Source organism: Budorcas taxicolor, chromosome 1 (genome assembly GCF_023091745.1).
Source record: "Budorcas taxicolor isolate Tak-1 chromosome 1, Takin1.1, whole genome shotgun sequence".
NCBI lineage: Eukaryota > Metazoa > Chordata > Mammalia > Artiodactyla > Bovidae > Budorcas > Budorcas taxicolor.
The window spans coordinates 139,161,424-139,166,500 of record NC_068910.1 but is presented as its reverse complement, the minus strand read 5'-3'; the positions used below and the strand labels follow the sequence as shown (position 1 = coordinate 139,166,500).

General features: G+C 40.9%; 1 non-coding gene across 1 annotated transcript; it reads right to left on the bottom strand.

Annotated features, from left to right (window-relative positions):
• Positions 1-260: 260 nt before the first annotated feature.
• TRNAW-CCA (transfer RNA tryptophan (anticodon CCA)) lies at positions 261-332 on the bottom strand. Its single transcript has one exon. It is a non-coding gene; the product is annotated as a tRNA-Trp (tRNA).
• Between the last annotated feature and the right edge of the window lie 4,745 nt (positions 333-5,077).

The window sequence follows — 5,077 nt, the reverse complement described above, 5'->3', positions numbered from 1 at the left end:
GAAACAGAGGAAAAGAACAGAATGGGACAGACTAGAGATCTCTTCAAGAAAATTAGAGATACCAAGGGAACATTTCATGCAAAGATGGGCTCGATAAAGGACAGAAATGGTCGGGACCTAACAGAAGGTGAAGGTGAAGTTGCTCAGTCGTGTCAGACTCTTTGCAACCCCGTGGACTGTAGCCTATCAGGCTTCTCCATCCATGGGCTTCTCCAGGCAAGAATACTGGAGTGGGTTACCATTTCCTTCTCCAGGGGATCTTCCCAACCCAGGGATCAAACCTGGGTCTCCTGCATTGGAGGCAGATGCTTTAACCTCTGAGCCACCAGGGAAGCCCAAGCAGAAGATATTAAGAAGAGGTGGCAAGAATACACAGAAGAACTGTACAAAAAAGATCTTCACGACCCAGATAATCATGATGATGTGATCACTAATCTAGAGCCAGACATCCTGGAATGTGAAGTCAAGTGGGCCTTGGAATGCATCACTATGAACAAAGCTAGTGGAGGTGATGGAATTCCAGTTGAGCTGTTTCAAATCCTGAAAGATGATGCTGTGAAAGTGCTGCACTCGATATGCCAGAAAATTTGGAAAACTCAGCAGTGGCCACAGGACTGGAAAAGGTCAGTTTTCATTCCAATTCCAAAGAAAGGCAATGCAAAAGAATGCTCAAACTACTGCACAATTGCACTCATCTCACATTCTAGTAAAGTAATGCTCAAAATTCTCCAAGCCAGGCTTCAGCAATATGTGAACCGTGAACTTCCAGATGTTCAAGCTGGTTTTAGAAAAGGCAGAGGAACCAGAGATCAAATTGCCAACATCCACTGGATCATGGAAAAAGCAAGAGAGTTCCAGAAAAACATCTATTTCTGCTTCATTGACTATGCCAAAGCCTTTGACTGTGTGAATCATAATAAACCGTGGAAAATTCTGAAAGAGATGGGAATACCAGACCTCCTGACCTGCCTCTTGAGAATTCTGTATGCAGGTCAGGAAGCAGCAGTTAGAACTGGACATGGAACAACAGACTGGTTCCAAATAGGAAAAGGAGTACATCAGGGCTGTATATTGTCACCCTGCTTATTTAACTTATATGCAGAGTACATCATGAGAAACGCTGGGCTGGAAGCAGCACAAGCTGGAATCAAGATTGCCGGGAGAAATATCAATAACCTTAGATATGCAGATGACAACACCCTTATGGCAGAAAGTGAAGAGGAACTAAAAAGCCTCTTGATGAAAGTAAAAGAGAGTGAAAAAGTTGGCTTAAAGCTCAACATTCAGAAAACGAAGGTCATGGCATCTGGTCCCATCACTTCATGGGAAATAGATGGAGAAACAGTGGAAACAATGTCAGACTATTTTTTGGGGCTCCAAAATCACAGCAGATGGTGATTGCAGCCATGAAATTAAAAGATGCTTACTCCTTGGAAGGAAAGTTATGACCAACCTAGATAGTATACTCAAAAGCAGAGACATTACTTTGCCGACTAAGGTCCGTCTAGTCAAGGCTCTGGTTTTTCCTGTGGTCATGTATGGATGTGAGACTTGGACTGTGAAGAAGGCTGAGCGCTGAAGAATTGATGCTTTTGAACTGTGGTGTTGGAGAAGACTCTGGAGAGTCCCTTGGACTGCAAGGAGATCCAACCAGTCCATTCTGAAGGAGATCAGCCCTGGGATTTCCTTGGAAGGAGTGATGCTAAAGCTGAAACTCCAGTACTTTGGCTACCTCATGGGAAGAGCTGACTCACTGGAAAAGACTCTGATGCTGGGAGGGATTGGGGGCAGGAGGAGAAGGGGATGACAGAGGATGAGATGGCTGGATGGCATTACTGACTCGATGGACATGAGTCTGAGTGAACTCCAGGAGCTGGTGATGGACAGGGAGGCCTGGCATGCTGCGATTCATGGGGTTGCAAAGAGTCAGACACGACTGAGCGACTGAACTGAACTGAAGAGAACTTCCACCTCTAGGGTATTTTTCCTTAATTTTTCTCACCCATAAAGCAATATGCAACTCTATATGACATATAGACTCACATCCATATTTCTTCTTATGCCTTGAATATTCATATCCACTCTTCCAAGTTAACTCAATATCCAGATTTTGAACTGATAAATAGAAAGCTATTGGTAGACCAGTTTCCTTAATTTTCAGTTTCACACTCAAATCCATCCTGAAGAGACCACAGACCTTATATAATTTTCTAGAATATGGAATTTCAGTCTAGCTTCATTAGGCACTGTTGATAACCAGAACACAGGGCAATAAAAGAAGCTGTGTGTGTTGGATCCTTTTGGCATAAGTGACAAAATCCCAGCAGTCTGAAGCAAAATGAGAATATACTGGGGGAATACACAAGTACCTTGTGAAATAACTCAACAGCAAAGCCACAACTGGCTTCAGGTACACCTGGAATCAGGTACATGAGACTCCTCAGAATGCCCTCCCCACTCCCTTCACTGCTTCTCTCTAAAAATGGCTTCATTATTTTATTGCGATAGTTTTTACCCTTCCCCACATTTGGAAAACATGTCTTCCAACATCAATGACGTTCAACACCCTAACCTTTTAGCCCATAGAGTCACTGACCCTTCTCTTAGCCTGATGATCAAAAGTCTCCAAGAGGTGATTCGGACTTGGCTTGTGTTATGTATGCTGAGCCAAACAATTGAGGTCAATGGTTAGGGTCATGGGTTATTAATGTAGTTATTCTCTTAAAAAGGAAGTTGATGAGAAAAGGGGAGATTACAGAAAAGAGCCCTTGCAACCTCATTGAAAGGTTTCTACTCCAGAGATAAAGTTCTGGGTTCCATGAGTACAACGCTGGTGTTTCAAATCGAGGGCGAAGTTATTTTCTGATGTGAAAGATAACAGGGAGCTTGAGATTTGCTGCAGCGGGAAAATTAATGGCTTGAGTGGAAGTTCAACCCAAGCACCATGTGCATGCATGCTGAGTTATGTCCAACACTTTGTGGCCCTATGGACTGTAGCCTGTCAGGCTCCTCTGTCCTTGGAATTCTCCAGGCAAGAATACTGAGATCGGTTGCCATTTCCTTCTCCAGGGGATCTTCCCCACCCAGGGATCAAGCCAGCATCCCTTATGTCTTTTCCATTGGCAGGTGGGTTCTTTACCACTAGCAACACCTGGGAACACCAAGCACATTTCTATTCATATTGTACATGCCAATATGCTATGGAGATTGCAGTCTGTTTAAACTTTTTGAACAAAAAATATTAAGTCAGTCTATCAAAAGCCCTACTTTAGATGGCAACACATTTTAAATTTACAGTGACTGACACTATAAATTAGTGTGAGAAAATATAATTTTTTATATAAATTCATCTTTAACACCTTTGGTTCAAGTGAAGTAACATATAATTATGTTTATTCTCAAAAAACGTCATTACTAGCTATACATTTCATATACTCGGTCACAGTCACAGTTTACCTAAGATTTCTATTCCTTTTTCAGCTTGTTACCTACCACCCAGCTGGAGCTAAAAATACAAGCCCACGACAACAGGAGGGAATGCTCTGTTTCTAGACCCAGAGCAATCCAAGCTGTCCAATAATACGTAACCATTTTCCTGAGTTGTGGGGGTTAGAGTAGCTACCAACCAGCACCCAGCATGGCCTGAAAAGGAGACAAGGAGAACAACGCTATTTCTCCTGTGCCAAGAGTCACACCAATATTGTTTTCCTAGCAGTTGAGCATAGAGGAAGGAGGTTTGTATAAACAGTTGTTTTGATTTCTTTGACTTTTCTAGAAATGTAATAAATTTGTTAAAGATATTCTGGATGTGAGAGTTTTTTCTAAACTTTTTGAGTGTAGTTTTGGTTCACAGTAAGATTAAAAATAAGATACAGAGATATCCATATATTCCCTGCCCCTTCCACACACATACGTAGCCTCTCCCATTATCAACTTCCCCCACTTCAGCGGTACCTCTGTTGCAGTCATTGAATCTACACAAAGTTACCATTTTCACCCAAAATCCATAGGCAACAATAGGGTTCCCTCTTGGTAATACATGTTCTACAGCTCTGAATAAACATATCTACCATGACAGTATCTATACTACTAAAATCCTCTGTGCTCTATTTATTTATTCCTCCCTCCCCACCAACCACTGGCAACCACTGTCTCCACAGTTTTTACTGTCTCCATGGTTTTGCCTTTTCCAACATGACTTAGTTAGTATATAGCACTTTCAGATTGGCTTGTTAGTAAATACATTTAAGTTTCCTCCATGTCTGTTTATGGCTTGACAGTTCATTTCTTTCAGTCCTAAATAATATTCCATTATCTGAATGTACCACAGTTTGTTTACCCAGTCACCTATAGAAACACCTCTTGGTAGCTTCCAAATTTTGGCCATTATAAACAAAACTACCACAAATATCCATGCACAGGTTTTGTGTGAATATTAGTTTTCAGCTCCTTTGAGGAAATACAATAGTACAATTGCTATACCATATGGTATTTTTATTTTGCAAGAAGTCACATAACCATTTTCTAAGATAGTACCATTTTGCCTTCCCACCAGTAGTGAATGAGAATTCCTGTTGTTCCACATCTTTGCCAGTATTTGGTGCTGTCAGTGTTTGGGATCTGGGGCATTTTAATAGGTGTATAGTGGTATCTTATTGTTGCTTTAATTTGCATCAGACAAAAAGTTCAATGGCACAGAATAGAGTGCTTAGGAATAGACCCAAAAAGAGGGAGCCAACTGATCTTTGACAAGAATAAAGGCAATACAATGGATAAAGATAGCCTTTCAACCAATGATGTTGGAACTGAACAACCATATGCAAAAAAAATGAATCTAGAAACAGATGTTACACACTTCATAAAAAATAACTCAAAATAGATCACAGACCTAAATGTTAAAGGCAAAACATAAAAATCCCAGATGACAATAACAGGAGAAAATCTAGATAGCCTTGAATTTATGATGACTTTTTAAGTATGGCCCCCAAAAGTACTATCCATGAAAGAATTGATGAGCTGCATTTCATTAAAATCAAATTTTTCTGCTCTGTGTAAGACACTGTCAAGAGAATGAAGA